This window comes from Panthera pardus, unplaced genomic scaffold, assembly GCF_024362965.1.
Source record: "Panthera pardus isolate Hobbes unplaced genomic scaffold, ASM2436296v1 HiC_scaffold_27, whole genome shotgun sequence".
Classification (NCBI taxonomy): domain Eukaryota; kingdom Metazoa; phylum Chordata; class Mammalia; order Carnivora; family Felidae; genus Panthera; species Panthera pardus.
In genome coordinates this window covers 35,985,385-36,010,357 of record NW_026526843.1, presented here as the reverse complement: position 1 = coordinate 36,010,357, position 24,973 = coordinate 35,985,385, and the positions used below count along the sequence as shown (strand labels likewise).

At 39.3% G+C, this 24,973-nt stretch overlaps 1 protein-coding gene across 2 annotated transcripts in view; it reads right to left on the bottom strand.

Annotated features, from left to right (window-relative positions):
* Positions 1 to 24,973, bottom strand: part of TRPC5 (transient receptor potential cation channel subfamily C member 5) — a 266,576-nt gene that overhangs the window by 148,173 nt on the left and 93,430 nt on the right. For both annotated transcript variants that reach the window (XM_053891241.1, XM_019426883.2), the window contains exon 2: positions 2,966 to 3,105. The gene's annotated coding sequence lies outside the window, so the exon portion shown is untranslated. The remainder of the gene's footprint in view (positions 1 to 2,965; positions 3,106 to 24,973) is intronic.

Below are 24,973 nucleotides of genomic sequence, written 5' to 3'. Positions count from 1 at the left end.
ACCAAAATGACTACCACAAAGGGAAAGAGGAGAGGTACCCACTATTTGTTCTCTATGCCTTTTAGAAAACATAGAGTTGTTCCTTTGGCCCCATACATGCAAATCTACAAGAAAGGTGAGGTTGTTGACATCAGAGGAAAGGGTGCTTTTCAAAACGGAATGCCCCACAAATGTTACCATGACCAAACTGGAGAGTCTACAACGTTACCCAGCATACCGTTGGCATTGTTGTAAACAAACAAGTTAAGGGCAAGATTCTTGCTCGAGAATTAATGTACGTATTGAGCATATTAAGGACTCAAAGAGCTGAGAGAATTTTCTGAAGCATGTGAAGGGATCAGGAAAAAAGAAAGCCAAAGAGAAAGGTACTTGGATTCAACTGAAGTGCCAGCCTGCCCCACCCAGAGAAGCACATTTTGTGAGAACCAATGGAAATGGCCTGAGCTGCTGGAACCCATTCCCTATGAATTCATGGCATGATAAGTGTAAAAAAATAAAAGACTGGGGCGCCTGGGTGGCTCAGTCGGTAAGGCGTCCGACTTCAGCTCAGGTCATGATCTCGTGGTTTGTGAGTTCGAGTCCCCCGTCGGGCTCTGTGCTGACAGTTCAGAGCCTGGAGCCTGCTTTGGATTCTGTATCTCCCTCTCTCTCTGTCCCTCCCCTGCTCGTGCTCTGTCTCTCTCTCTCAAAAATAAATAAATGTTAAAATAAACAAAAGACCTCAAAACTATAATAAGGAAATAAATAAATGAAAGTTTATTTATGCTAATATTTAGGGAATATGAGTGAGGGGTACACAGAAGTTCTTTGTACTGTTCTTGTACCTTTTTATGTGTCTGAAATTATTTTAAAATAAAAAAATTACTTAAACCAGCAAATCATAAATTTTCATTAAAAAATCAAACAATTGGCTTAAAATAAAATTTTCCAGTCTTCCCCCCATGCATTTTAAATGAGTTCATCCTACATATACATTTTCTATCCAGTTTTCTTCACTTAATATTTTTTAAAAAGAATTTCCCACACGTTATTATTATCCCACACACTCTTTAAATCTTCTCCCTTTTCTGCCACCAATTTCCCTTATGTAGAAATGACTCTGCTAGGTGAGATTGAGGGTGTATGGTTTCTGCCATCTTATGTTAAAATATCATGTTAAATGGCTATATAATATTTTATTAGATCAGATCAGGTATACCAATGTACTTAACTGGTCTCCAATTTGGGGATATTTAGGGTGTCTTCAATTTATCTCCATTGTTAAAAATGAAGCTGTGATATTTTTGTACATAATTTTTAAAAAATATTCAAGATAATTTTCTCAGTGTAGTTTCTAGGAGTCAAATTACTGGGTCAAAAACCAGGAGGATTTTTAAAGATATGTACTGCTGAATTTCTTTTAAAATGGTGCTATTTCCCAGTAGTAGCTTTTTAAAGTAAAAGAAAACATCACAATTCCCAGAAATGGACAGAACAGAAATGGACCCCAGTTTTCTCATGTATAATGTATAGTTAATGATCCAAAGCCCCCTTTCTCTTATGTATTCTAAGATTCTGTGATTCTGCAACAAATGGGTAATGTGTCATGAATGAAGTACATTTTGGATGTTCCAACAGATCTTACCTTCATCTTGGGAGGGAGAAAGATTGGGGAATCCTTCAACTGATGCCCTGGAACTCTCTATAGTAACAGACACTAAGGGCTAACATGCACATTGTTCCAATCCTCTGCTTCAGAACAGGACTTTATAAAAATGGGACCCAAATTTTACCTGTTAGTTTTTCTCATTTCTAAAGGAGGAAGAAGATCAGTGCCTTGAGCATAGCTGGCACTAATTAAAATAGTAAAGATCAAGATTAGCTGGAGTTTTAGGGAGGTGGTTAGGAAAGGAATGTAGAGGGGTAAACCCGAGCTGGATCTGAAAAACTGGGTGGGATTTAGATAGGCAGAGGGGAGAGTTGTGAAAGCACCTCTGTTATACGTGGGGTGGAGATGGAAGCTAAAGGTGGGACTTGGCAATGCCCTGGGTATGGCAGTATTTGGGAAGAGAGGGAAGTATGTAGACGTAGCTAAGCCGGGCCCATTTGTTGGAGGATATAGAACATTTGGTTGAGAAACTAGCTACATCTTGATCTTGGAGGCACTGGGGAATCACTCTAGGTTCTTAAACAGGATGTGATCAAGAAAGCTGTAATTTATAAGATGACTTCTATGGCTGTGCCAGTGGTGAATTAGAGTAGAAGAGAATAGGACTTTTCCCATCAGATATTGGAGTCCCATCTGGAATGCCGCCAGATGGGAGAAGGGAAGAATGTTAGAGTTATTTCAAAGAAAGAGAAATACAGGGCTTGGTAATCTATACATTATAGGGGATGAGGTAGAGAAAGAACCTCAAGATGATATTCAAGTTTAAGCCTGAGTGACTAAAACACAGGTAATGGTGCTATCCATGTAATTGAGAAAGACTCTTCACTAGGCTGGCTACTGGGGCCCTGATACTTTCAGGGGAAACTGAGTTTCTGTCCAACAGATTCTATTTCTTCATCACTTCAGTTTTACTTCAAAGATGCTTATTTTGCCTTCTTCTTGGTCTTCATCTGGCAGTGGCTCTTAACATTTTAACTTTCTTTCTGTGTCCCAGAGGATTCTGCCAAGTAATAATCGTAAATGCTTAAATGAACTCAAGAAGTTCTGCTGAGTATTCCCTTATAATGCAATCTCCTTCAATGTGACTGTTTTGTAACTTTCTCATTTTGCAAATTGGGATCCTCAAAACCAGGTCACCTTTGTTGGTACTATTGGTACTTTTGTAACAAGGATATATTTCCTGCAAAGTTGGTTAGTTCACCTCCCTTCCTTACTCAATAACACACAAGATTAGGACTTGCAATGTTACAATTGTACACTTCCAGAACAAAAGTTAAAAATTTGTCTGGGGACTTACCTGGAAACAATGGTACATACCTGTGTGTGTAAAATGGTGCAGGTTGAAGAATAGTGTCCTGGGAATTAGGAGACTTGGATTCTAGTGTCAGCTCTTCTGCTAATTGAAGTATGAACTTGAACTAGTCACATTTACCTCTTCTCCATGTCTGTTTCCTTTTCTGTGAAATGAGAAAGATAGAAATGATGATTGTAAGATCAACGCCCGCCCTAAAACTGGCTATTTATTAAAACAAAGTTTGCACAGTATTAGTAACATTCATGATACTCAGAGACCATGGGGTTAGATAGAGCACCAAGTGAGGGCCACATTTATTGGTCAGCCAATGTGTTTACTCCCTAAAGACAAGCAAAACAGGATGATTCAGGTTGAGAGAAATGAAGTTTGAGACTCAGTTACTGGTTTGGATCGTTTTTATGCATAAAATAAACTATATCATTCAGACTGGATCACCATTCCCTTTCGCATTGGAATCAGTCCAACATTATATGCCTGTTCTCCTAAGGTAGAATAGAACAGGACACAAAGAGGGGATTGCTCTGATTTTCTGAGGCCTGTCTACAGCCTCTGGAGTGCTGATTCCCAGAAATAGCAGTCATACTGCACAGAGCCATCTTAAAGAATCCTAGTAATTTTATCATAAGGGAGGAGACCAGCCCAAGATCTTTCCTCTAATAGAGATTCCAAGGAGTAGGTTGTTAGAAAAGAGGCTCTTACTTCATCGTGCCCCGTCTAAGAGTTAAGACTATTGCCAGAGTATCTCTATTGCCTGCTAATGATCCCCTATGAATCTGTTATTCACCAGTTAACATTGGTGCTTCTGAAATCTGGATAGCAGATCACCTGGAAGTCAGAATGCTCTCTGTGGATCCTATAAAATATTGCTATAAGTATATTCCGACTTCTTTAAGCTTTTGCATCTATTACCTCAATATGCACTGGGCACCATGTAAATAGAGGGGCATACTAACACATACAAAAGCTCTGTTCAGCCAATTTTTCATCTCTCAACTCAATCCAACCCTGTTCTCTCATGTGGTCTATTCTCCTTGCTACCTATCCTATCCACACCTTGCTCTCTGGATTAAATGCTGACGTGAACTGTGTTCTTCTTGGCTTCAAACTTTGGCTTCTGTTCATATTTTCCTGCCTCCAAGACTGCCTCAAGTTGCAATTGCCTTGTCCTGCATCCCCACTACTTTCTTTTGTGGGGAACTGATTCTTACAAGCGGGATTGAGACAGTATGTTTCAGACCATCGTATGACTACAGGGTATTTTTACTAGCAGTTTAAAATACAGACCCAAGTACGTGACCACAGATGAATAAAAGCCAGCCATTGGTGACACCTGATGTGCTTGTCCTAGGTGTTCTTTGGCCACAGGTTCATTTGTTTTGCTGTCTGCTGCAGTCACTAAATGATTTAAGAGGAATCTGGGAGTGAAAACCTGAAGTGGAGAAAATTTTCCCCATGAACTAAAATTGTGTTTGCAAATTAAGAAATGCCTGCCACGGATTGCTTTTGGTGGCAGAATCCCTTGATTCAACCTGAAGAACACCAGTGATGTGTGGAACTGTAATTTGATGAATACCATTGAACAGAACATCTTAAGTGTTATTTAATATAATTAGTCATCCTGTACTACTACTTACAGTAAGCAGTTCTGTAGGTTATGTTAACTTACTGTACAATGTGAGACTTTTGTTTATCCTCAAATTTCCTCAAATACTAGCATCTTAGGATACTAGTAGCTTATTAAAAATGTTCCTCTTGGCCATTGTCTCTCCCAGATGAAATATGCCTTGAGTCAGGAGGCTTTTAAGCTCTCTCTATGGTTTAGTGGTCCCTAATATTTATTTGATTACAGAGTCTTTTTTAGATACATCATCTCATTAAATTATTTTACTTATCCTTGCCTACCTCACTGAGTTGCTATCATTTACTTCTTAAAATATAAGTTAACCCTGGAAGAATGCAAGGGTTAGGGGTGCTGACCCCCTGTGCATTCAAAAATCCATGTATAATTTTTGGCTCTCCCAGAACTTAACTACTATTAGCCTACTGTTGACCAGAAACCTTACCAATAACATAAACAGTCAATTAACACATATTTTGTATGTTATATGTATTATATACTGTGTTCTCACAATAAAGTCAGCTTAGGAAAACACTATCAGGCCACACTGGAAAACAGTCTGGAGGTTTCTCAAAAAGTGAAAAGTACAACTGCCCTATGATTCAGCAATTGCACTACTAGGTATTTACCCAAAGGATACAAAATACTGATTCAAGGGGCACATGCACCCTGATGTTTACGGCAGCATTTTCAACAACAGCCAAATTATGGAAAGAGCCCAAATGTCCCTCGACTAACGAATGGATAAAGAGAGTTGGTGTGTGTGTGTGTGTGTGTGTGTGTGTGTGTGTGTGTGAATGGAATATTACTCAGCCATCAAAAAGAATGAAATCTTGCCATTTGCAATGACGTGGACGCAGCTAGAATGTAATTATGCTAAGTGAAATAAGTTAGTCAGAGAAAGACAACTACCATGTGATTTCACTCAAAGAAACAAAACAGATGAACATAGGGGAAGAGAAAAGAGAAGAGAGGGAAGTAAACCAGAAGAGACTTTTAACTATAGAGAACAAACTGAAGGTTGATGGAGAGGAGGTGGGGGGATGGGCTAAATGGGTGATGGGTATTAAGGAGGGCACTTGTTGGTGGGGCGCCTGAGTGGCTCAGTAGGTTAAGCGTCCAACTTCCGCTCAGGTCATGATCTCACAGTTCTTGAGTTCGAGCCCCGCATAGGGCTCTATGCTGACAGCTCGGAAACTGGAACCTGCTTCGGATTCTGTGTCTCCCTTTCTCTCTCTCTCTGCCCCCCCCCCCCCCTTGCACTCTGTCTCTCTCTGTCACTCTCTCTCTCTCTCACAAATAAATAAACATTAAAAAATTATTATTAAAAAGAAAAGGAGGGCACTTGCTGGGATGAGCCCTGGGTGTTGTATGTAAGTGATGAATCACTAAATTCTACTCCTGAAACCAATATTACACTATATGTTAACTAACTTGAATTTAAATAAAAATTTGAAACAAAATAAAAATTAAAAAGTAAGAGTAAATTAAAAAAATTGTTTTGTTTTAAAATTGTTTTAATATGATTGAGATTGTTTACAAACATGGACAGTTCTCCTTATCAGGTTATCTTTCTAGGATTTGATTCACTATCACATGACATATTTTGTAAATCAAAAATTAATCTTTATTATAATAATAAACTCACTTTTTAATAAAAAAGGAAAAAGAAAATGCTATGAAAATCCTAAGGAAGAGAAAATATATTTACAGTACGGTACAATATTGGAAAAAAAAAGCCACATATAAATGGACCCGTGCAGTTGAAGCCCACGTTGTTCAAGAGTCAACTATAGATGAATATTTTCAGCATCACAGAACTGAAGAGTTTGCTATACCATCCAGGGACTAGTAAGTGGCAGAGTCAGAATATAACCCAAGTCTTCTAATTCCATGTTCTGGGCTTTTTCCACCTGGTCCATTCAGTGTAAAATGGAAAAGTGAGGAATACTCTGTGAAATACAGTGATTAAAGCGATCCCAGGGCTGCACTGCACATTGTATTGGAAGACAGAGTCACCACGTTTCAACTGAGCTCCGGAGAGGATTCTGCCCTTGGACACTTTACCAAGTTGAACTATGCTTATAATCCTTTTAAGTGTCAGCAACCTTCTTCACCGATATGGACTAAATTATATTCCCCCAAATTCACACACTGAAGCCCTAACCTCCAGTTAGGATTGTATTTAATTTTTTTTTAATGTTTATTTATTCTTGAGACAGAGAGAGACAGAGCATGAACGGGGGAGGGTCAGAGAGAGGGAGACACAGAATCGGAAACAGGCTCCAGGTTCCAAGCTGTCAGCACAGAGCCCGACGCGGGGCTCGAACTCACGGACCGCGAGATCGTGACCTGAGGGGAAGTCGGCCGCCCAACCGACTGAGCCACCCAGGCGCCCCAGGATTGTATTTAGAGTAGGAAAGTAATTCAGGTTAAATGAGGTCAGGAGGGTGGGGCCCTGATAGGATTAGTGCCCGTATAAGAAGAGACATCAAGGAGCTCAGTCATTCTCTGCACCATGTCAAGACATACTGCCTACAACCAAGAAGAAACCAAATCAGCCAGAACCTTGATCTTGGACTTCCCAGCCTCCGGATCTTTGAGACATACATTTCTGTTTAAAGCCACCGAGTCTGTAGATGTTATGGCAGCCTGCACAGACTAAGACATCCAATTTAGGTTTCTTCTTACCTTGGAAAAAATTAAAAAGTCTTTTGGACTTTTTGGATTTGACAGTCCAACAGTTGCATACATGGGACAGGTCGATTATAATTATTTCTTTCTGAGGTGATACATTTAAATTAATAGAATCCACTCATAGTAGGCATTGAGAGGTTGCCCTGGATTTGGAGTTAGAAGGAACTGAGTGGCTTTATTAAATGACTTGGTGTGGGGTAGTAACTTTTTTTCTTTTCTTTTCTTTTCTTTTCTTTTCTTTTCTTTTCTTTTCTTTTCTTTTTCCTTTTTTTTACTAGGGGAGGGAGTCAGTAGCATTCTACTTAAACGCTTGAAACTCAGTTTAGGGGGACCAGTAATTTGCACTGACAGCTTGGTGGATTGGTCTACAGCTTTGTATACAAATTGCAAAATTTTTAATGTTTATTTATTTTTGAGAGAGAGAGGGTGCACGCGCATGGGAGTGGGGGAGGGGCAGAGACACAGGGGGAGAGAGTCCCAAGCAGGCTCCACACTGTCAGTGCAGAGCCTGACACAGGGCTTTATCCCATGGACCATGAGATCCTGACCTGAGCCGACACCAAGAATCAGACGCTTAACTCACTGGGCCACCCAGGCATCTTGATCTGGCTCTTAATACGCTTTTTATTCAAAGGTGTTAAAAATGTTATATACATTCTACGTATTTATTATATATTATTATACATCACCCATTTGTAATTTTGGTGTTTTTTTACATTTATTTATTTTTGAGAGACAGAGTGAGACAATGCACGAGGGGGGGAGGGGCAGAGACAGGAGACACACTCCCAAGCAGGCTCCAGGCTCCAACCCATGAACCATGAGATCATGACCTGAGCTGAAGTCAGACACTCAACTGACTGAGCCACCCAGACACCCCTGTAATTTTAGTTTTTTTTTTTTAATTTTTTTTTAATTAAAAACTTTTATTTTTGAGAGAGAGAGGGAGACAGAGAGAGAGAGAGAGAATGGGGGATGGACAGAGAGAGAGGGAGACACAGAATCCAAAGCAGGCTCCAGGCTCTGAGCTGTCAGCACAGAGCCCAATGTGGGGCTTGAATCCACAAACCACGAGATCACGACCTGAGCTGAAGTCGGCAACTGAACCGACTGAGCCACCCAGGCACCCTGTAATTTTGGTTTTTAATCCTGAGCAAAAGTATTTTGAACTTAAGTCAAAAATAACAATTTCATCACAAACGTTGTTTTACATAGCAACTTCTCTTTCCTCATTTTTCTCTGGTTGCTCATTACTGTATTCCTTTTCTCTACTTACATGAACTGCTGAAAATTCCTAGATGTTTTCTATTTTGGCATGGCTATTGTTGTAAATGTATTTTATTTTATTTTGTAAGGGTGTTTTAAACCTTTGAAGTATATGGATAGTCTTGGTTTTTTTTCTTCTTTCTTTCTTTTCCCCAGTGTAAGAATGTTCTTTTTTTTTATTTTCACAAAAGTTTTTATTTTGAAATAATTACAGATTCCAAAGAATTTGCACAGATAGTACAGAGGGGTCCTCTGCACCCTTTACTCAATTACCTCCAATGGCTACTTCTTACATAACCAGAGTACAGTATCAAAACCAGGAAACTGACATTTGTAAATTCCATGTCTTTCATTCCAAACCATTTTATCAGGTGTGCAGATGGGTGTAACCACCACTGCAATCAAGACAGAGAACTATTTTCACACCACAAAGGTCTTCTGTGTTTTACCCCATTATGCTCATCCTCCTTCCGCACCTCTCCACCTTCCCCTAACCATCCCTAACATCTACACCCACTAATTTGTTCTCCATGGCATAATTTTATCATTTTAAGAATGTTATTCAAATAGAATCGTGCAAGAAGTGACCTTTTGAGGTTCACTTTTTAAATTCAGTGCATGTACTTGGTTCCTCTTTCTATCCCATGGTACGGCTGTGTCCCTGTTTGTTTTAACCATTCACCCATTGAAGGACATTTTGGATATTCTGGTTTTTGGCTATTGCAAGTAAAGTTGGGATGAACAATCATAGATGGGTTTTATGCTTTCATTTGTCTGGGATAAATTTCCGGGGTAAGATTGCTGTGTTATATGTGCATGTTTCATTTTTGTTTTTGTTTTTGTTTTAAAGAAACTTCCTATTTTCCATTTTACATCCCCACAAGCCATATAGGGGAAACTCAGTTTCTCAGAATCCTTGCCAGCATTTGGTATTGTCACTATTTTTTATTTTAGTTGTTTTGATGGGTTGTATCTACCATTGTAGTCATATCTCATATTGCATTTCCCTGATGGCTAGTGATGTAGAAAATTTTTTCATGTGCTCATTTGCTATCCATAGATCCTCTTCTGGGAAATGTTTCTTTATATTTTTTGCCCTTTTTCTTTTTTTAATATTTATTTATATATTTTTAATATAATTTATTGTCAAGTTAGCTAACATACAGTGTATACAGTGTGCTCTTGGCTTCAGGAGTAGATTCCCATGATTCATCACTTACATACAACACCCAGAGCTCATCCCGACAAGAGCCCTCCTCAATGCCCATCACCCATTTTTCCCCTCTCCCCTGTGCCCCCATCAACCCTCAGTTTGTTCTCTGTATTTAAGAGTCTCTTGTGGTTTGCCTCCCTCTCTGTTTGAAACTATTTTTTTACACTTCCCTTCCCCCATGGTTTTCTGTTAAGTTTCTCAAATCCCACATATGAGTGAAAACATACGATATCTGTCTTTCTCTGACTTATTTCACTTGGCATAATACCCTCCAGTTCCATTCATGTTGTTGTAAATGGCAAGATTTCATTCTTTCTCATTGCTGAGTAGTATTCCATTGTGTGTGTGTGTGTGTGTGTGTATACAGTATCATATATATATATATATATATATATATATATATATATATATACCACATCTTTACATCTTTTTTATTCATCTGTTGATAGACATTTAGGCTCTTTCCATAATTTGGCTATTGTTGACAGCACTGCTATAAACATTGGGGCACATGTGCTCCTATGAATCAGCACTCTTGTATCCTTTGGGTAAATTCCTAGTAGTGCTATTGCTGGGTCATAAGGTAGTTCTATTTTTAAGTTTTTGAGGAACCTCCACACTGTTTTCCAGAGTGGCTGCACCAGTTTGCATTCCCACCAACAGTACAAGAGGGTTCCCATTTCTCCACGTGCTTGCCAACATCTGTTGTTTCCTGAGTTGTTAACCTTTGCCACTATGACCGGTGTGAGGTGGTATTTCAATGTTGTTTTGATTTGTATTTCTCTGATGATGAGCGATGTTGAGCATCTTGTCACGTGACTATTGGCTATCTGGATATCTTCTTTGGAAAAGTATCTATTCCTGTCTTCTGTCCATTTCCCCAGTGTAAGAATGTTCTTGAGGGGATGGGTAAGACAGAACAGAACAGCCAGCAGCTTTCCCTGTTAGTGGATAGCAAGGTCAAGATAGAAGAAGGACACCAGCAATTCTCTTAAAATTTAAAAACTCAGTCCCATATGTGAGTACAATAGAGCTGACCTTCTGAAAGACTATAGAAAAGGCAATTTCCTGGGCATATTTCTATTTTTCCTTTTCATTTCCTTTCAACATCTATTTCTACTGCCTACACAAGCACAGAGCCTACGGGGCAATGACACGGGGCCTTTTTCTCACTTAGCTGTCTAATATCCACATAGGTTTAGGTGATTAAAAGATTTAAAGTATTACTGCTTACAGGAAATACCTTGCCATTTAAAATTCTTAGAAATGAAAAAGACTTCAAGATCCATAGTAATGAATTTTTAATGGTGTAATTTTGAAAATAGCTATTTTTGTTCTGGGGAGAAAAAGGTGGTCAAATGCTTACATTATGTATTTGTTCGGGTGGCCTAACACCCTTAGTGAGCAGGGAGCACACACACGTGTCCCTAGGTAGAAGAATTCTGCTCCTTGCATACAGATTATAGTGATGCTTCTACAGTGATTCTAATCTCCAGAGACAGAAGCAGTAGTGTGCTGTAGATGGTTCATACAGTCTCACAAGTCTTGGATTTGGCAAAAGATTGTTGTGCAGGCAACAGCAGGAGAAATAGATAAATTAGACCTTGTCAAAGTTGAAAATTTTTCTATGCTTCAAAAGATGCTACTAGGAAAAGGAAAAGATAACCTACAGAATGGGAGAAAATTTTTGCAAATCATATCTGATAAGGGGTTTATATCTAGCAGATGTAGAACTCTTGTAACTCAATAGTAAAAAGACAACTAACCCAATTAAAGATATGTAAAGGACTGAAATAGGCATTTCTACAAAGAAAATATACAAATGGCCAATAAGCACATGAATAGATGCTCATTATTAGTTGTCAGGAAAATGTAAATCCAAACAATGAGATATCACTTCGCATTCACTATGATGACTATAATAAAAAAAGTCAGATAATAACAAGTGTTGATGAGGATGTGGAAAAATCAGAACCTTCATGCACTGCTGCTGGGAATATAAAATGGAGCAGCCACTGTGGAACACTTTGACAGTTTGTCAAATGGTTAAAAACAGAGTTACCATATGATCCAGCAATTCCACTTCTAGGTATATATCCAAGAGAAATGAAAACATATGTTCTCACAAAACTTATGCATAAATGTTTATAGCGACATTATTCGTCATAGATAAAAGGTGGAAACCACCTACATGTCCATCAACTGATGAGTGGATAAACAAAATATGGTTATATCCATACTATAAAATATTCGGCCATAAAATGAATGAAGTCTGATCCATGCAGCAACATTGATGAACCTTGAAAACATCATGCTAATTGAAAGAACTCAGTCAAAAAAGGCCTCATAATATATGATTCCATTTTTATGAAATGTGGAGAATAGGCAAATCTATAGAGCCAGAAAGTAAATTAGTGGTTGCTGAGAGATGGGGAACTTGGCAAAAGGGTTTGTGAATGCTTTTTAAGGTGAAGAAAATGTTCTAAAATTTACTATAGTGATGGTTGCACATATGCGTGAATATACTAAAAAACAATGATGATGCTTTTTTTGAATTGTATACATTAAGTGGGTTATTTATATGCACACCATATATGAATTATCAATCAATAAAGCTGTTTTAAGATATAAATTAAACAGAGACATTGAAGATATAAAAACAAATTGAACTTCTAGATTTGAAAAGTACAATATCTGAACTTCTAGATTTGAGAAGTACAATATCCGAGGTAAGAACATTGCATGGGATTGATGGTAAAGAAAAAGAGATTAGATGATGAGGAAGAAAACATTAGCTAACTTTAATACACAGCAATAAAACCACGTAAAGTGAGGCACAGAGACATAAAAGAAAACAAAACAGGGTATTGGTGAGCTACAGGACAACTTCATATGTGTAATTGGAGTTCCACAGGAGAAGAGAAAGGAGTTGGCAAAGAAAGTATTTGAAACATAATAACCAAAATATTTTTCAAAAAAATTTTAGAGAACATATTTTTAAAATTTAATATCATACTACGTATAATTTGATGCCAGAGTAAAAAATCTGGGTATTTTGACATTTGAAATGTGACTATAACCGGGAAACCAGTAGATTCCCAGACTACAATGAGGAATACTCCATTAGGACAAACCACTTTTTTTATTTAAATTCTAGCTAGTTAACATACAGTGTAATATTCATTTTAGGAGTAGAATTTAGTGATTCGTCACTCACATATGACACCCAGTGCTCAATACGATAAGTGCCCTCCTTAATATCCATCACCCATTTAGCCCATCCCCCCACCCACCTCCCCTCCAACAACCCTCAGTTTGTTCTCTACCATTGAGTCTCTTATGGTTTGCTTCCCTCTCTCTCTTTTTTCCCCTTCCCTTAAGTTCACCTATTTTCTTTCTTAAATCCACATATGGGTGAAATCCAATGGTATTTGTCTTTCCTGATTGACTTATTTCATTTAGCATAATACTCTCTAGCTCCATCCACATCGTTGCAAATGGTAAGATTTCATTCTTCTTCCAGCCTCTATGTTATTCTTTAAAAATATAACTTATTGTCAAATTGGTTCCCATACAACAGCCAGTTCTCATCCTCACAAGTGCCGTCCTCCATGCCCATCATCCACTTTCCTCTCTCCTCCAGCCCCCATCAACCCTCAGTTTGTCCTCAGTATTTAAGAGTCTCTTATGGTTTGCCTCCCTCCCTCTCTGTAACTTTTTCCCCCTTTCCCTCCCCCATGGTCTTCTGTTAAGTTTCTCAAAATCCACATATGAGTGAAAACATGGTATCTGTCTTTCTCTGACGGACTTATTTCACTTAGCATAATACCCGCCAGTTCCATCCATGTTGCTGCAAATGCCCAAATTTCATTCTTTCTCATTGCCAAGTAGTACTCCATTGTATATATAAACCACATCTTCTTTATTCATTCATCATTTGATGGACATTTAGGCTCTTTCCATAATTTGGCTATTGTTGAGAGTGCTGCTATAAACATTGGGGTACATGTGTCCCTGTACATCAGCACTCTTGGATTCCTTGGGTAAATTCCTAGTATGCTATTGCTGGGTCATAGGGTAGATCTATTTTTAATTTTTTGAGGAACCTCCACACTGTTTTCCAGAGTGGCTGCACCAGTTTGCATTCCCACCAACAATGCAAGAGGGTTCCCATTTCTCCATATCCTTGCCAGTATCTATAGTCTCCTGATTTGTTCATTTTAGCCACTCTGACTGTCGTGAGGTGGTATCTCAGTGTAAAGTATTTTTCAAATTTGATGAAATATATATACTTATAGATCCATGAACGTCAAGTACAAGAAACATGAAGGGAACTATTCCAAGAATCTTCTTAATCAAATTGCTCAAAATTATTGATAAAAGAAAAATCTTAAAAGTTCTCAGTGGGGGCGCCTGGGTGGCTCAGTCGGTTAAGCGGCCGACTTCGGCTCAGGTCATGATCTCGCGGTCTGTGAGTTCAAGCCCCGCGTCGGGCTCTGTGCTGACAGCTCAGAGCCTGGAGCCTCTTTCAGATTCTGTGTCTCCCTCTCTCTGACCCTCCCCTGTTCATGCTCTGTCTCTCTCTGTCTCAAAAATAAATAAACGTTAAAAAAAAAAATTAAAAAAAAAAAGTTCTCAGTGGATACAAACACTTTAAGTTCGGAGGAACAAAGAAAAGAATAACAGTGATTTCTCCTCCAAAACATCACAAGCTAGAGGGAAGAGGGAAAAGGAATTCAAAATGGTGAAGGAAAAAAAAAACCAAATCCTACACCCAGAAAAAATCTTAAGACAAGAAAAATGAAATAAACAGTTTTTTCAGACCAAAAAACCGGAAATAATTCACTACAAGCAGACCCACACCATGAGACATATTAAAGGCATATTCAGACAAAAAGAAAATAATGTAAGATAGAAATATAGATCTCTACAAAGGAATGATAAGCACTAAAATTGGAAGCTTCATGGGTAAATATACAAGCTACTTTTTCTTACTTAAGTCTTCTTGATTATAACAGACTATTTTAGCAATAATTTTAGGCAATGTATTGTGGAGCTGATAAAAAATAAAAGTCAAGCCTTTGGCAGCAATAGCAGAAATTCTGGGATTGGAAAAAATGGGGGTATACTATTGTAACTTTTTTATATGGCGGAATGTCTACCTCTAAGACAGATACTTCTCTGCTGTGGATCTTAGAAAAACAAAACGAGCCCACACCCAGACGTAGTGGAAACTCCTTTGCCATTTTGCTTCTAGGCAGAGAATAAGAACTTGATAATCTTTGTATAAATAAACCCTAACCCTAACCCTAAACCCTAACCCCTAACCCGTACCCGTACCCGTACCCATACCCATACCCTAACCCTAACCCTGTCAGTTAGTTGGTGACAAAAACTGGTTTGTTGTCTCTAGTTTTGTTGATTCAAGCATTTTACATAGCACTGCAGTTTCATGGTGGTGGTAGTTGATACTCTGTCATTTTTTTACCTGTTTCCCCTCTCTTATTCCATATTCTATCACCTAGCATAGCATCTGTGACATAGCAATAGTAGCTTGGCAAAATTTTGTTGAGTGGATGAATGAATGAATACACAAATGGGCTTTGGGAAGGTTATTAATCTTTCTGAGGTCTTGGTTCCTAATATGGAAAGTAGCACTAATAATATTATTGTGATAATATATATGTAAAGTATTTAGCACATTGCTTGGCACACAGCAGACAATCAATAAATGTCCATGTTTTGCCCTTTCTCCTTCTCTTTGCTTCATCCTGACCACCTACCTGGATGCTTGTCCTGAATCCATTTTCCTTAATGACCTTGTTCTAATACGTGAACTGAAAAACCAAATTACCAACTGTCTGTTGTTGGCCAACATTACCCTAATTTAACTCTCAGGGTGGGTTCAGGGAACTTTTATGGACGGAAAACCCTTCAAGATCTAAAGCTGTAAAGTCTGAAAGGAAGGTGTTTCAGACCACTATGAGCAAAGGTAGAGCTCTGAAGCTCTTTAGCATGCAAGGCTGTGGTTTGGGGGTCTTGAGCTTACCAGCTCTGGGAAGTATGAATGCTCAGACTTTTCATACTCTTCAATTCAATACTCCAACCCCATATTAGACCAATGAAGACTTCCATAAATGAGCCTAGACAGCCAACTTTTGAGAGACTCATCTACCTCTTATCTAAGATGTAGATTCTAGTTCCAGCTATGCTAAAGCGTACCTTGGGCCAATCCTGTAACTTCTCTGAGACTCAATTCTCTCTCCACAAAGAAGATTTGTAAAGTTCCATCAAGGCAGAAGAGGATAAAGAAAATGTGGTGCTTTCATACAATGGAATATTGAACTGCAGTTAAAAGGAATGGTCTAGATCTCAAAGCAATGCTGAGCGAAGTAAACCAGATACATATTGTATGATAACTTTTAAACAAAACACAAAAACAATACTACACTTTTATATGTACGTAGAAGTATCAAATATGGTCTGAAAAGAAAAGCAGGAAACTAATAATAGTTCTTGCACCTGAGGGGAATGGAAGGGCACAAGGAGGTGTCCTAGATTGGGAGGAGGTCATCAGCTTTATCTTTAATGTTCTGTCCTAAACTAAAAGTAACTTTTTCTAACTTTCTCTATTTTAAAATAAATTTCTAAAATATTCCAAAATAACATTTCTAAAATATGTTTAAAATAAATTTCTAAATATTCCATTTTAAAAAATGGAAAGTGTTAGATTAGGTAATCCCTCAGGTCCCTTTGAGCTGTAATATTCTAGAGCTCTAAAAGGAAAGGAAGACTTCAGTAGTGGAAGGTTGCAACAGTCTCACTTAGCTCACTTTGGCTAAATTCTCCCCTGGGAGATCAGAGCAGACTACCTTTAAGATCTGTTCCAGCACTGAGTGTCTATGAAAACCAGTGAAGATGGACTCAGCTCCCTTATATGATTCATTCCTTTCTGGGCTCTTGCACGAACTATGTCCTGACTTCAGCGTAGGAGTTGAGGGTCAGAAGGACTTGGCTACCACAAGGCTTACTAAAGAAAGGTAGAATTGTCTTGGACATTTGCCACCATGGAATACTTCTATCCTTTGTCCGGAATGTCAAGGGAAAATGTTTTCCCTACAGAATTTCCTTCCCTTGCTTGCTTTTTCTTTTACGTTAACTGCTGCTGCTAATAGAAGCTGCTCTAAGCAGCAATTGCTTTATCTTTGATGAGTAGACAAGGGCTTGTCTGAAATTAAAAAACCCAGACATCTGATTGCTACTTATTGTGGTAAAAAGACGGAAGAACTAATTGGCAACTCTCTCACCCCCACCGGTTGTCTGTCTCTTTCCGCTTTCCTTTCTTGTGTTTCTATCCCTTCTAGGACAGTAATGCAGGCCTGTTAGATACCTTCGGCCCTGAACATTTGGGGGTTCTTTCTTTCCCTCTATACTCACTGCATTTGCTACACTTATTCCTGCCTCTAATGCAGTAGTCATCACAGTGGTTAGATGCATTTGGAATACTTCCCCCTTCTCCTCTGGACCTATGTCCAGCTCCCATTCACAAAGCCTTCCCTGACCACCTCATTGCACAGTGACCTCTCTTCTCTGTACTCCTATGACATATCAGCCGTACCATATAGATGAATCCGTATAATATACTGCTTTGAATTCTCTCACCATTTAAACGATGTCTTCTTTTCCCAAGTCATTCTGACCCTTCTTTCTCCACCATTTAAACGAATCTTTCCCATTTCATAAAGCCTGGGCATTGGATGGAAGGATGACAGTGGCCAAGGGCAGTGGTCTCTTAGGGCCCCAATGTTCATTTGATCCTTTTTCTCATTCCCAGGTTTTTATTTCTCCCCATTTAGAGTGAAAATGGTAGGTTAATGTGCGGGTGGAGAATACACCTGAGCAAATGAGCGATGTTGATAGATATATCAATTTGATAAAGAAAAGGCCTTTAGGGCTCCTATGCATTATTTTCTAATAACTAGGCAGCAATCTATCACCTCTAGGTCCATTCATCAAATAAATAGGTTGAGTAGGTTTTATTAAAAAATGAATTTTGCTGCTGACTGGCTCTGCTACCTTTGTCATAGCCTGAGAAACTGTCTACTGGGTAAACTAGGGATTTTTTCAAAAGCCAAACTCATTTTTCCTAATATACAGAAGCCCAAAATGATCCCTAGGGTTTTGGTCTATCTGATAAATAATATGCATCTTTTGTTTCTAAAAAGAAGAAATCAATCCGCTCGGCTAACTTCTTACATTAGCTTTCTAACTCAGAGAGAATTTATCATCATTCTTCTTCCTGTAGTTAGTTTGGATGTCAGCCTAAAGCTGAAGTTCAGCATTGACAATTCTAAGTAAACTATGACACTAATCAAATGAGCCCAGTTATTAGGGACAAAGCTGATATGATCATTGGCAAGCAGAATCTCTGCCAAGTTCCTGCCTTGCATATTCAAAAAATAATTTGTGCTTGGAGACAGCGTGAGGGGGAAATGAGGGGTGGAATGAGGGTTTTCAAAAAAGCATGAAAACTTTTGGGTTGATGGGTATGTTCGTTATCTTGATTGTGGGGATGGTTTCATATGTGTACACATATGTCAAAACTAATCAAGTTGTGCACTTTAAATATGCGGACCTTATTGTATTTCAATTATACCTCAATAAGGCTTTTAAAAATAATTTAAAGATATCCATTTTCAAGTTTTACACTCCTTCCCTGAGACAAATTCTTGAAGCTCATAATTTTCACCTTAGCCCCAGTGGTTAAGAAAATGTGTTTTGGAGTTGGCTCTGTCATTTACTAGCTTAGTGAATTTGGGAGGTTTTTTTTTTTTTTATTTAACCTCTCTGAGTCTCAGTTTCCCATCTGAAAAATAGAGATTGTAATGAGAGCAACTAGTTCACACGTTCAGGGTTAAATGAGAGAAGGTATGGAAAGTTCGTAGCACAGTACAGAGCACTAATTAAGCCTTAAAGAAATGGAAGCTATTATTGGACCTGTAAATGTGATATTAACCTTGTCTTGGCTGAATGCATGCAGAATCCCCAGCAGATTCCTAAAGCAGTTTATTGATTGCAGTCAATCAGCTACCTTTATGAGATACTCACCTGTGGATAGATCCCCATAACGGAAACTGCTGGAAAGTAAAAAGATATGCAAATCAGAGCCCCTGACCCCAGTGAGCTGATTGAATGAATGGGAGAGATGGGACACACGTATGAGGGAGACTGTACCAAAGCATGTATGGAAATATACAGAGAAGTCCTGATTTAAGTAGGGGAAGCAATACAAGCAATAGTGAGTGGATGATCTGGCAGGGCTCACTGGGGAACAGTGGTGGTTGATAGTTAAACAGATGACGGTTTGAGTCCCCCCTCCACCATTTATTAGCTGGGAGAGCCTGGGTAAGTCCCGGAGACTTTCTGAACCTTAGTTTCGTACATAGAGATACTCATATCTTCCTTCTAAGGTTTTTGTGAAGATTAGATGAGGCATGTTTGAGCACCAGCACTGAGCCTACAGCACAGCAAGCATTCAACAAAAACGAGAGCAATTTCTAGAATTGTATCTCCAAACTTGAGGGTTCTTTTCCACTTTTTTGTTCCCACATCTTTCCTTCTACTATTTTGATGGGAGATTTCCACAGAGGAATCCCAGGGCAGTTTCACTGACCAAAACCTCCTATTTGCCTGGCAGTAGGTAAAGTTCTCGGCAGGCCTGATGACTTCTGCCCTTCTGAATTCCACTTAGCCATTCCAGCGGATAATTAGAGCTAACACTTACATGGTCCTATGACACAACATTTTGTGTCAAACAATATGGGACATTTTAGGAAGAGGACACACGGCCCCAAATCTTTCTGTGCCTAGGTATATTATTCGTCAGCTTAGACTGCCATAAAAAATACCACAGACAACAGGGATTTATCTCTCATATTAAGGGAGACTAGAAGTCTAGTTGCTTGCTGATTCCATTCCTGGTTTGCCCACATCCTCCTTCTTACTGTGTCTTCACATGGTGGGGTGGGGGGCGGGGAGAGAGACACAGAGACACAGAAAGACACAGAAAGACACACACACACACACACACACACACACACACACACACAGAGTGGAAGAGTGAGAGTATGAGTGAGATAGAGAGAGGCGGGGAGGGAAAGGGAGAAGGGGAGGAGGAGTGAGTGAGAGGTGAGAGGGAGGGAAAAAGAGTGTGCTCTGATGTCTATTCTTATAAGGGCACTATTCCCATCATGAAGCCTCCACTATCACAAGCTCATCCAACCCTAATTACCTCCCAAAGGCCCCATCTTCAAATACCATCACATTGGGGGTTAGAGTTCCAATATATGAATTTGGGGGGGGCACAAAATTCATTCCATAGACTACTAATTTCTGTTCATAATTAAGTAAATGGCAAGTGCACTCTTGCATTTTTTGGGCCCCCAAAACTTGGAGTCATCTAGCAGTCAGGGTCCTGGTTTGCACCCAGGTGGTCCAGCTTTGACTCTTGGTGTGGGTATACCAGCCTGGTAAAGAGGCAGTGGGATGTAGTAGTTTGAACTCGGACTCTTGAGCAGAACTTCCTGATTTCGAAACAAAGCTTTACTCCTTACCAGCTGTGAGACTGCAAAAACCTTAATCACTCTCTCTGTGAGGCCAATCGTCTACCTCGTGGAGAAGATACTATGCATATATACACACATACCCTAACTGGGTTGTGGTAAAGTTTAAATGAGTTAAGAAAGCAAAGAGTTTAGAACATAGGAGGTGCTTAATAAATGTTAGCTATTATTATTCATTAAAAAAACAAGCTCCATGAGGGTAGGGATTTTTGTTTGCCTGTCTCAAGCGGCCAGAACAGTACCTGGTACATATAGAAGATGCTCAGTAAATATTTGTTGAAGAAATGAATGAATCCTTAGTTCCTCTCTTTCACACATCATATTCAATCCATCAGTTCTACTTTCAAAATATATCTAGAATTGACCACTTTTGCTTATTTTCTCTGCTGCCATGTGGCCAATAGCCTCTATCTCCTTTCAGCGAAATGATTACAACTTCATCCTAACTAACCTTGGTCTTTCATTCCTTTACTACCACTGCCCTCCCCAGCTCCAAACCTGCCTCCCTCTCCTTGCCCAGAATCATTTCTTCAAATCACACTCAAAGCGATTGATCCTTTTTTTCTTGATCCTTTTTTAAAAAAGGTTTTTATTTAAGTTCCCGTTAGTTCACATACAGTGTAATATTTGTATCACGTGTATAATATAGTGATTTAACACTTCCATACAAATGATTGATCCTTTTTAAGCCTTATATCACACTGCTCCTCTGCTCAAATCCTCCCGTGACCCCCTGCTCATTCACAGGAAAGGGCGAAATTTTTATCTGATCTGCTCTTAGTTACCTCTTTGATCTCATCTTGTATTACTTTCCCCTTTGCTTGTTGTATGTCAGTCACACTGGAGTAGAACAGTATTTCTTTAATATACCATGTACACACTCCTGCCTCAGGATCCTTGCACTTCCTGTACCTTCTCCCAGGAGCACTCATTTAAAAAAAATTTAATGTTTATTTATTTATTTATTTATTCATTTAATACGATTTATTTGTCAAATTGGCTTCCATACAACACTCAGTGCTCCTTTATTTATTTTTGAGAGACAGCAAGAAACAGAGTATGAGCCGGGGAAGGGCAAAGAGAGAGGGAGACACAGAATGTGAAGCAGGCTCCAGGCTCTGAGCTGTCAGCACAGAGCCTGACTCGGGGCTCGAACCCACGAACCATGAGATCATGACCTGAGCCGAAGTTGGATGCCTAACCGACTGAGCCACCCAAGCGCCCCTCCCAGGAGCACTTTTAATTTACTTTCTCGCTTTCTTCAGATCTCTACCTAAATATGGCCATTAGAGAGGCTGTTCCCAATCATCCTATGTAAAACACCATCCCCACCTCTACTGTTCCCTGACCACTTCACTCCGCTTTAGTTTTCTCCATAGCATTTTTCACCACCTGACATATCCTTTATTTGTTTGTTACTTATGGTCTGTCTCATCTCTCCAAAATGTCATCTCCACCAGGGAGGGGACTTGGGTGATTTTGTTCGCTGCTGTATCCTCATTGTTCCCTGTTGTATCCCCAGTGCCTAGAATAGTACCTGGAATATTTTGATTCCTCAGTAAGTATTTGATGAATGAATGAATAGATGGTCTTTAAAAAATAATGTCCCTTGTTATCATCTTCTTACTCTAAGGAGTAGCTTATAGTCTATGATAACCTCCTTTGAGGGCCAGCTCCATTTAGCTTTGATCGTTGGAGTGAGGAAAATGAGTTTTTCCTTCACAAAATCAGTTTGGTAAGCAACATATAGGAAAACATTGGGCTCATGGGGGGAAATATTTACAAAAGCCATTGGGGATGGAAATTTGGATATTACATTGTAATATCACTCCTCCATTCTATGGGTCTGGTCAAAGTGTTACCAGTCTCCGTCTGGCTGCATTTAAAAATCATCCTGAAAAGTCTGTTCTTTTATTTCCATTAAATAACATCTTTCCAAAGACTCAAACTATTCACAGTGTCTTCTGGGAAATGTGTTATTATTATTATTTTTTTCTGGGGGAACAAGGGAAGGGAAAAGTAGACTTTTATTTTTATGTACTTCTGTATTATTAAGTTTTTAACATGGAGCAAGAATAATCTTTTTAAAATAAAAATATCTTCTCTATTCTGATTTTTTTTTTTCTTTTGGGAGAAAAAGCTTGGAAAATATCAATCAATGACAATTCTTCCTATTTTAAAAAATTGATAACATTGTAACTTAAAAAAAACCTTTATAGTAGGCAAGTATAGGAAAATTAAAAAAAATATAAAAGCTCTAGACAAGGTTATCGAAGCTTTGGAGTATTTAAGTTTATGAACTTGCAGCCCCGTATAAGATGTTTAATTCACAGATCTTTGCTTGGGGCTGTGAATTTATGCTCTGAAGTGGAGGGGATTTAAAAATTAGGAAGTCTCTGGTTTTCCCATCTGTGTTAAATCCATATAATCAGATGAGTCACAATGAGCTTGGGGCGGGGGTGGGTGGGGGGAAGCTCTCTGCTTTTACAAAGCACATGTCCACCAGAACTCTCTGAGCCACTTTGTATGTTTTCCACACACTGGCTGACAGGAAGCAGCCCTAAGGTGTCCAAGTGAATGATTCAGGACAGAACCTCCAGCTTCTTTGGTTCTAGCCCAAATTGTAACCTAAGAACTAGGAAGGAGGGACATGGCCCTCATCCAAAACTCAGGCTTGGGGGTAAGCATGGGGACAGCACGTGGGAGCTGACTTTTCTAACCCTGACCTCAGCTGCATACTACTTCTTAGAGGTCCAGGAGAGGTCCTCAAGTAGCAGACAACCCAGTAAGGACATCATAATGCAGACGAAGCCTCCCCTGCATCCAGTAAGACTGTCAAGGTGAGACCTTCTGTGCTCTATGATACCACATTCTCCTCTGACCAGCACCACCATTCCTTGGCTCCGGTGCCTATGAGTATGTTTTTGCTCTTCTCAGCAGCCCCTCTCCCATCACACACTTGTACATATCTCTTGCCCTTTTTCTTTCTGATTACCTAGACTATCACATTGAAAAGACAAACCACCTCCAACTCCAAACCATGTAGAGCTGAAGCAATCTCTTGTCTTGATTTTCAATGCAGAGCTCACGGGTGTTAAATGGAGGTGTTAAATGTTTCCACCACTTATAGTACTGTGTTCCAAGGCTGTTAGACCCTTGACGGAGTGTTTTCCAAACTTTCCAAAAATTGGAGAGGGATACCCTGCACATCTTGAAAGTATCAAACGAGCAAATAAACAAACATGCTTTAAACACTCCTTCATTTGTTTTAATATAATTAGGTTTAGGAGTAGGCAATCAATCAGAATGTCTATGTGTAGCATTTTGGAATCAGGAAGAAATTGGAAACATAACCATCGTGACTCCATTCTAATAAGCTTGAATGCAAGCAGAATAACTAAAGAGAAGACTCTTTCTACAGTTCCTCCTCCCACTCAAAGCGTTCAGTGCGAGTGAGCTGGTCTAAGACCCTTGAAAGCACAGCATGTAGGTAGCCACCCCTCTCTCTTAGGGCTTGAGTAAGACTGGTGTAATTATGTGGGCATTCATTTCAGAGAGAGTGAGTGCCTACTACCAGCCAAGCATTGGGCTAGGTGTTGGGTATACAATGGTGAGCAAAAACAGATGTGATGCCTGCTTTCTTGGAGCTTCTGATCTCATGGGTGAGATAGACATTAACCACATAATTACACGAATGAGTATATAATTATAAACTCAGATGAATATTCTGAAATAAGAAACAGTTCTAAGGAAGTGTACAATATAGCAGGGAATTAATGAAGGCTTCCGCAAGGAAATAGTGCTTAAACTGAGATTTGAAGGGTTAGCAGGAGTTAAGTGATCAAAAAAAAAAATGTATTCCAATTAGGAAGAATGGAGGTCCAAGGTGCTGTGGAGGACTAGAAACAAGGTCAGGGCGGCAAGTCTACCCAGCAGGGGAGCTGTGGGAGACGAAGCTGGAGAATTCAGTGGGGATGTTTTTCGATGGGTGTACCACTGGCTTTGGAACACAATTGTACATGGGGGCAGGGAGTGCTAGTTCGTATTTGTGAAGTTCCAGGAAGTTTAGCCTCTCTGGTCTCTGCCCACTCACTGTCAAATTATCCCCCTGGTATTTATGACAACCAAGAAGTCCCTAAATTTCTAAACAGCCCCCAGTTAAGAACTACTGGATGTAAAGCCTTGTCCTACAAGCAAGGGGGAAACAATAGGAACAGTTTAAGCAGAAGAAGACCGTGACCCGATTTGTATTCTGGAAAGATCATTTTGTCAATGTATATTACTAAGTGAAAGAAGCCAGTCTGAAAAGGCTACATACTGTTTAATTCCAACTATACGACACTCTGGGAAAGGCAAAGCTATGGAGACAATAAATAGATCAGTGGTTGCCAGACGTTAGTAGGGAGGGAGGAATGAACTGATGGAGCACAGGGGATTTTGGGGGGGGGCAGTGAAACTACTCTGTATGATAATGTAATAGTGGATAGGTGTCATTATATATTTGTCCAAACCTATACAACGTACAATACTGAGAGTGAACCCTAATGTAAACTATGGACTTTGGGTTGTTATGATGCGTCCGTGCAGGTTTGTC